Here is a 9164-nt window from a genome sequence, read left to right as displayed (position 1 = left end):
GATTTTGTATAGAAAAGAGGTAAACATACAGGTTGGTAGGTGTTTTCTAGGTTACCTTTTTTGGAGGTAATAAGGACTGAAATTTTTTCCACTTCTCTGGTATCCTCCCCTCCTTCAGAAAGAGATAAATTGTGGGTACAAATAGGTGGCAGCATTTTTACCAATGAAGAGTTGTATTCAAGAAAAGGTATAGAGTATCGTTAGAAAGCTGTGTGAAAGGAAAAGGGTGTGTGCTGGTCCTTTGGTAAAAGGGAAGGAGAACAGATAGCCAGCATGCTGCACTGGTATCCCACATGAAACACATTTGCCTTTGCACAGGAACAACTTGGATCCCATGGGGATAGAAAGCCTAACAGCCCTGGACAGCCAGGCTTCAAGTGGCTGTTTTGGGTGCCATATCTACGCAGAACACCAGGTGGTACTAAAAATTCAATTTATGCCAGCTCACTCTGTGGCACATGGGCAAATACATTTGGCTATCCCAGCCTTGAGGTACCTGCTTACTAACATCTATATATGCACAAAAAGCATCTTGCTATCCCTGAGCTTCATCTGACAGATTTTATTTATATTGACTAGGTTACTGCCACCTTCTTGGGTGAGGAAAAGAGCTTTATAACCTCTGACTGAGATGGTTGATTAGCAGATGGCTCTGATGAGAGAGACAGAGACAGAAAGACGGAGACAGACAGAGAGAGAGACAGGGACCGAGAGACAGAGACAGACAGAGAGACAGAGAGAGAGACAAAGAGCAAGACAGAGACAGAGACAAAGAGAGAGACAGAGACACACACAGAGCCAAGAAACATTTATTTAATGCCTACTATGTGCCACACACTTTTCTAAGCACCATGAATATAAAGAAGGCAAAAAAACAGTCTCTGCTCTCAAGGAGCTCACAATCTAATGGAGTAAAACATATAAAAAGCTGAAAAGGGGAGTGGGGAGGGAGATTGGGTATCCATCAAGGGCCATTGGTGGTGGTGGGGAATGATATCCTGCAGTTGGGTTGGGAATGATGAGGTGGCTGCTCCCTCCTTAAATGGAGAATGAGAGAGGAGCTCTCTGGTATCCACTCTCCAATCGGAGAGAGTCCTAGGGGAAAGGGTGTGCGTTTCAGAGTTGATGGGATCTTGCAGGAAAATGAGTTTTTTGAGACAATGATGAAGTCCTCAAGAGCAGTCAGGTGAGACAGACAGAAACACAGAGAGACAAAGTCAGAAAAGAGAGACGGAACAGAAACAGAGAAAGTATTCAAGTACTTACTATATGCCAGGCCCTGTGTTGAGCACTGGGAATATGAGCAAAAGCAAAAATGCCATCCTGTCCCTCAAGGACCTTACATTCTAATGAGGGAAGGCAACACATAAAAAAGTTCTTGAAAGAGGTAGGGAAGGGTGGAAAGGGAAGATACCCACACAGGGCCATGGAAAGGAGACTGCTGGAAGCAGAATGGAGGCCTGGTCGAGATAAGGCAAAAAGCTCACCATCAAAGCCAGGAAAGCCATTTTCCTTGACTGGGACTCAGTTTCCTTTTTTCTAAAATTTTGTAAAACTTTTGTAAAATTTATAAAATGAGGGGATTAGGAAGTTTCTAAGATGCCTTCCAGCTCTACCATTCTATGGTTCTATAGCCTGCACAAGGAGCAGTGTTGCCTAACGGATGGAGGGCCAGCCTTGAAGCTGGGAAGACATGGTCTTAAGTCCTGCCCTCTGACCACAACAGCTGGGTGAAGATGGGCAAGTGATTTAGCATCAGTGCCCAGACAAATCTAAGTTGTGGAGGAGTTACCACATCTGCATCTGGTTGTTCTGTCTTCATTGGGTGATGTAAGTTTACACACTTCTGAATTTTCCTACACAGATCAAATTATAAGTCTGGACTCCTGCCCCCCCCCCACCCTCAACGCACATAAAATCAATCTGTAAGGTATGATCAGATGGCCAATTAAAGACCCTAATTGTGGGTGGGTGCCCTTAAGCATGGAGAGGAATGACTTATATGGAAAGTAAAATGAGAGTTGAAAGTGCTAACTTTGGCCAGCCTTGACCAGTCTAAGAGATAGGGACGTGCTGGTAAATATTTAACAGCCAACTTGGCAGGGGAAGGAATGGGGTTGTAGGCAGGACACATTTTTAAGTTTACCCTGCATCATTACCATTTTCTCCATCACTTTCTTAAGTCTAGACAGTCAACAAAACAATAAATCAATCCCTGATTACAGATCACACAATTTCTGAAGTGTAAATGCTCACAACGAAAATTTAACAATCGACTTTCTCTCCAGCCAGTACTAGCTGACTCTAGCACACCACTGCTATGAGAGGACAGGATCACCATTAAGCAAGAAGTGAGACATTGGCTGCATCTGTTTATGAGAGAAAGAAAGAAAGGGAAGGAAGGAAGGAAGGAAGCCAGACTGCCAAAGGGGTCCATGACACAAGGAAAGATTAAGAATCCCACTAGATTGTGAGCTCCTTGAGGGCAGGGGCTGTCTTTTGCCTCTTTTTGTATCCTCAGTGCTTAGCGCAGTGCTTGGCACATAGAAGGTACTTCATAACTGTTTATTGGTTAAGTGAGGAGCTTTTAAATTTCCCTAAGGCCATCTTGCCTCCTCTTGTTTATCTCTAGGTCTAAGCTGTCCGTCTTTACTATTGGTCCCAGATATACATATTGATAGACAAAGACCATAGGGTGTCTATCCAAATGCTTGGCACATAGTAGGCACCTAATATACATATTGATAGACAAAGACCATAGGGTGTCTATCCAAATGCCTGGCACATAGTAGGCACCTAATATACATGTTGATAGACAAAGACCATAGGGTGTCTATCCAAATGCCTGGCACATAGTAGGCACCTAATATACATATTGATAGACAAAGACCATAGGGTGTCTATCCAAATGCCTGGCACATAATAGGCACCTAATATACATATTGATAGACAAAGACCATAGGGTGTCTATCCAAATGCCTGGCACATAGTAGGCACCTAATATACATGTTGATAGACAAAGACCATAGGGTGTCTATCCAAATGCCTGGCACATAGTAGGCACCTAATATACATGTTGATAGACAAAGACCATAGGGTGTCTATCCAAATGCCTGGCACATAGTAGGCACCTAATATACATATTGATAGACAAAGACCATAGGGTGTCTATCCAAATGCCTGGCACATAGTAGGCACCTAATATACATATTGATAGACAAAGACCATAGGGTGTCTATCCAAATGCCTGGCACATAGTAGGCACCTAATATACATATTGATAGACAAAGACCATAGGGTGTCTATCCAAATGCCTGGCACATAATAGGCACCTAATATACATATTGATAGACAAAGACCATAGGGTGTCTATCCAAATGCCTGGCACATAGTAGGCACCTAATATACATGTTGATAGACAAAGACCATAGGGTGTCTATCCAAATGCCTGGCACATAGTAGGCACCTAATATACATGTTGATAGACAAAGACCATAGGGTGTCTATCCAAATGCCTGGCACATAATAGGCACCTAATATACATATTGATAGACAAAGACCATAGGGTGTCTATCCAAATGCCTGGCACACAGTAGATGCTTAATAAAAATGTGTATCAACAGACAAAAACATAGGGCATCTATCCAATTACCTGAAACTTAACCAGCGCTTAATGTTTATAGATTGATTGACTGATTAAGGATCCCTGCTACATGATTTCTGAGGTCCCTGTCCAGCTTGAAACTTATACTACCAAATAAGGGAAAAGCTTTGATGAACTGTTGGCTCTGGTCTCTTGAAGTCAGCGGGCCAATGCACCTGAGACCTAGGAAAGAGTAATGAAAGGGGAGCAGAGGGCTGAGGTCAATGCTTATTCTCTCCTGCCATCTGCTGGCCTTTTTACTCAGCTCCTATTTCTCCTAGCTGGAGAAACTAATATTTGACATTTAATACTGCAAAAGCCTCTTAAGATATTGGTTGATTAAGTTTGCCAACTCTGTACAATCCAACTCCAAAAAGGTTTTAGTGAGGATGGAGTTTCACTCTACTCCCTGGGGTCCTGGGAGAAGGAAAAAAAAACCACCACCTTTGTCCAGGAGTTGGAGAATTTACAGATGATTCCAGGAATCTCCTGGCAAACAAGGGAGAATTCCCATCTTCACAGAATGTTAGTGCCAAGAGAGATCTTAGCCATCATCTAAGTCAAGTGGTGGGAGTTGGAATAATAGATTTCAGGACCTAGATTTACTCAGGCCCGGTTTCAAACCTCACCTGACACCTACTGACCTTGTGACCATGAACAAATCATCTCAGTCTCTGAAGCGTAGGAATCCTTCTAAAACTTTAAGCCATATCTCATTCTGGGTCAGCCTTGGATACTGCGACATCAAAATCATAGATCTTAGCTGTATTGACCTACATCACAGAGTTTTCGTGGGGTGCTAATGAGATAACGTATGAAAAGCACTCTTTGTAAACCTTAAAGCGTTATAGAAATATCCATTATTAGTATCATTATTTTTATGATCTCTTTGCTGTTTCTCACACATACATTATATTTCTCTGCCTTCATGCAGGCTCTCTGTCATGCCATTCTCCCCTTCACTACTTAAAATCCATACTTTCCTTTAAAGCTTAGCTCAGGGGTCACCTCTGGCATGATCTCCCTAAGAACTAGTGCCCCCTCATACTGTACTGAATTTATTCTGCTTATATTTATACATGTATATGTTATCACTCCATATAGGATGAAAGATCCTTGCTATCTGGGACCATTTCATTTTTGTAGCACAATGCCTGGTTCACAGTAGGAGTTTAATAAACGTTGGCTGAGTCACTGGCTGATTCAAAATAAAATCCTGTTCGGCTTTTGTAATAGCTCTTCACAACCTAGCCCCTTTCTACCTCTCCAGTCTTCCTACTCCATGTACCCCATCTATTCCCTCAGGACAGGACATCTGACTCAGAGGCTTTTCAAAGAGTGTAGACCATGGGGGAATGCTCTTCCACTCATTTACACCTCCTGGCTTCCCTGGCTTCTTTCATGATGCAGCTCAAATCCCAATCTCCGCAAGAGACCTTTCCTGGTCTCTTAACATTGCTAGCTCCTTCCCTCTGGGATTACCTCCCATTTACCCTGTATATATTTCATATGCATGTACATAGTTGTTTACATGTTGTCTTGTCTCACTAGAATGTGACCTCCTCGAGGTCAGGGATCGTGTTTTTGCCTTTAGCACAATGCCTGCCTTATTACTGGATTTGATAATCAGTCCTGCTGCTTATTTGAAGTAATGGTTAGAAAAATGTGGTGGGGATAGAGGTCCCAGAAGATGCTGAAACATAGAGGTAGGTTTCTACAGAGTAGAGAGGCACTAACTTCTAAGGTATTATGTTGTGGTTCAGTCCACAGCAGAAGAGACTTATGGCATGAACCTCCCCTCCTCTTCTTCCCCTGCCCCATCCCAAGCCATTTTAAGATTGAACAGGGCAGGATTTGAAACCTGCTTCTCACCTGCCTTCTTCTTCCCCTTCTTGCCAAGCAAATCTCTTGTGAATTTATAATGCCTCCCCTGATAATTCTCCCCATGCTCCAGGCAGTAAGGATGGTTAATGGAAGAATTAGAGAATATAGAGCTCATTTATGTTTCCTTAATGAAACTTTATATTTCATTAACTCATTTGGCCATTAAAAGTATTACGAAATAGAGAAAAAAAACTGTTTTCCTAATATAGGATGGAGGCTCAGGGAAGAGATTAGAGATTTCCCTACTTAGTAATTTTTTAGAATATTCTAGGTCTTCTTCTAAGATCTATATGGAACCTGGTCCAGTCATATTGCCCCCTCTAGGTCTGAGAAACCTCAGGGTAGTAATGAGGGAGTAGTCCAAGGGATTATAGGCTAGTGAATCAAAGGGATATCGAAGACATTGGGAAAGCCCACACATACATACACAACAAACTCCCTTCTAATGAAGTTATTGGACTCATAGTTTAAGTATATACATATTAAGCTCCCTGTTGCCATTCAGTCATTTTTCTGTCGTATCCGACTCTTCATGGCCCCATTTGGTGTTTTCTTGACAAAGATACTGGAGTAGTTTGCCATTTCCTTTTCCAGATCATTTTACAGGTGAGGAAGCTGAGGCCAACGGCATTAAGTGACTTGCCCAGAGTCACATAGCTAGTGTCTAAGATCAGATTTAAACTCAGGAAGATGAGTCTTTCTGACTCCAATCCCTGCACTCTATCCACTGTGCCAACTAGCTGCCCATTACACTTTCTACCTGGTTAATTAATTGACAGTTTGCTTCTCTTCCACGGCAGAAAGCAGGAAATGCCAATGGTGGTTATAGCTTCTTAGCAACACCACCATATGCACATCTAGCATGTAAGCTCGCTCACTTGAGTACACACACACGCACACACACCTGTCATATATGCAAAGTGCTTTTCAAACCTTGAAGTGCTCTATAAATGTCAGCCATCATTAAATAGTGGTTTTGAACTTTTCAAGATAGCAAAAAGGAAAAAAAGAAGAGCAAGGAAGGACTTTATATGCAAGAGGGGAACATAAGGATGAACAGGAAATTTTGAAGTAAAAAACCCATTTTTAATCACATTAGACTTATAAACCCTCTTTAAATTTGAATTTAAACCTAATTTTTATGTCCAAGTGTGCTTTTTCAAAAACCTTTCAAGAAAGCCTTGCTTGTCCTGAAATATTACTTAGATATTCAAATGAGGTAACATTTGTAATATTACCACAGTGCCTGGCACATAGTAGGCACTTATTAAATGTTTATTCCCTTCCCCTTCAATCCTGAATTTATTCACTAGAAATGTTAAGCCCCCTACCAATAAAGCACAGAATTTCAGTTTTTAAATGGACTTAATATTATGAACTAAATCCTAGGTGTTTCTTAGTTAAAGGTCAATTCTAGCACAGCTGGACTAGATAGAAACCCTCCAAAATCTAATATTTTAATTTCCACCTCAAAAACCATAGAATATGCTATTTTTTCTGTCTATAATTACAACCTATTAACTCTGGAGTTGTCTCTTCAAAAAGTCAACAAGGCCGCAGTGTCCGAGGCCTATGGTCTGAGTGTTTCTGAAAACACAGGCAAGCTCTGGCTGCCTCTGGGGAAGGTAAATGCTGGAGCAGAAACCTAAGCACACGAGAGCCCCTGCAGCTGAGGCCTCATTTGGACAGGATATAAAATGTCAAGCTTAGCCTTTATGTTTTTACTGCAGTGGTTACAGGGTGGAGTTGATGTGGAAGTGAAAAAATAATACTGACTTTGGAGAATTCCCTGCCATTAATATTTTCTTTCACTTTTTTTCCTGTCTTAAAATCAGACACCCACTTGCTAGATTTGGTAAACAGCATAAACTATTTCAGGGCTTCTGTGGCAACTAAATGTCCTGGAGGGAGGTGGGGACCAGCCTCCCCAAGTCCCTATACTCCCTCTTATTGAAGATGCAGATGATGCCAAATTGGAGCCAATGAGAGAATTCTGGTGCGTATTTTTGTTCTAATTGGGTCAGGATTAAAAAAAAAAACTAACTCTGGTTTTCAGCCTCAATTAGGAAATGATAAAGATGTCCATTGTCTTTACAAAAGGAAAAATGCAATGGTGTGATCTTCCTAAATGAAGGACTGGAGCTGGGTATCTTGTGAGATCCCATGCAGGTCTAAATCTACAAACCTCTGAATCTGGGTGGTAGCAATGGGAGTAGAGGGGAAAGAATGGATGAGATGTTTTAAAAGTAGAAACAGGATGTGGTGACTCTGTTTGGGGAGGAAGAATCAAAGACTGAGTCCAGTTTCAACATTAGGTGACTAGGAAATGGTAAATATGACTGAAAGAAATCAGGGCAGGCAGGTTTGGGAAGAAATATCTCACTGTGACCTCACACTCAGCACATCCAAGGGGAGACAGCCTATAGACAATCGGAGATAAGAGCTGTAGTTTTGGTGAGTGAAAAAGACTGAAGAAATGTTTACAGCCATCTGTAAATTGGTGACAGCTGGTCTCTCTTAGCTGCTTAAGATAGAAGGGGACAGAGGACTGAACTTTGAAGAATGTTCACAGGTAGGGCAAAGGATTGGGTATGATGATGTAGACAAGATACTTGTCCAGGAACAAGTTGGACTAGATGACCCCTGAGGTCTCTCCTAACTCTGAGGTTCTCTGAATTTGTAAACAAATTTATATTTAAAATATAAATTCTAATTGGTTTTTGAATGGGCTTCCTTGGAGCCTTTGTGTATGATGGAGAACAAATCATGGGATCATAGAATCATAGCTACAGAGTAATAAGGGACCTCAGAGACCATCTAGTCTATTCACTATGTATATTTTCACTAGGAAAATTTTCCACGTTAAAAAAAATTGTTTCAGCCTATATCAACTGTTAAATCGTCAATAAGAATTTATTAAGGGACTACTTTGTGCAAGGCATTGTTCTATGTGCTGGCATACAATAAAAATTAGAGCCCGTATTCTCAAGGAAGTTACATTCTGCTGGGGAAAAGGTTCATTCCTTCAAGAATATAAACTTCCCTCAAGTTTTCCTGAAGCCAGGCAGGTAAAAGGGAGATAACAAAGAAGATACGATTTTTATTCAGGTCAAGGCAAAGCCTAGCAAAGCTTTGGATCCCCAAAAGTTCCTCAAAATATCACTCCAAGACGTCTAATCATTACTTCTCATCTCAAACCATGCTGGATGATAACTCAGGTGTCACAGAACTAATTGTTACAATATTAATGTTGTAAAGCTGCGTGGTGAATATGTGATGCTCTCAAATGATGCAGCTGGTCCAGGCAGTATAGTGGATAGAGCACTGGCCTACAAGTCTGGAAAACTGGGATTCAATTCCCACCTCAAACACCTAATAACTATGACTTCTGGCAAATCACTCAGCCTCTCTTGGCTTTAGTTACCCAATCTGTGAAATGGAGTTGATAATAGCATCTACCTCACAAAGAATCAAATGAGATGATATAATTAAAGTGCTTTGCACACCTTAGCCTCTGACAAAGGCTTTCAGGAAATACATACCTGTGGCCAAGATGAACAGTGCTATATACACTTCATCTATTATCAATATTATATCAGGGAAGCATCTAAGCTGGGAATAATACAAGTGACTTAGG

Source organism: Trichosurus vulpecula, chromosome 3 (genome assembly GCF_011100635.1).
Source record: "Trichosurus vulpecula isolate mTriVul1 chromosome 3, mTriVul1.pri, whole genome shotgun sequence".
Taxonomy (NCBI): Eukaryota; Metazoa; Chordata; class Mammalia; order Diprotodontia; family Phalangeridae; genus Trichosurus; species Trichosurus vulpecula.
The sequence above is the reverse complement of the archived record's forward strand: the minus strand, read 5'-3'. Positions refer to the sequence as shown.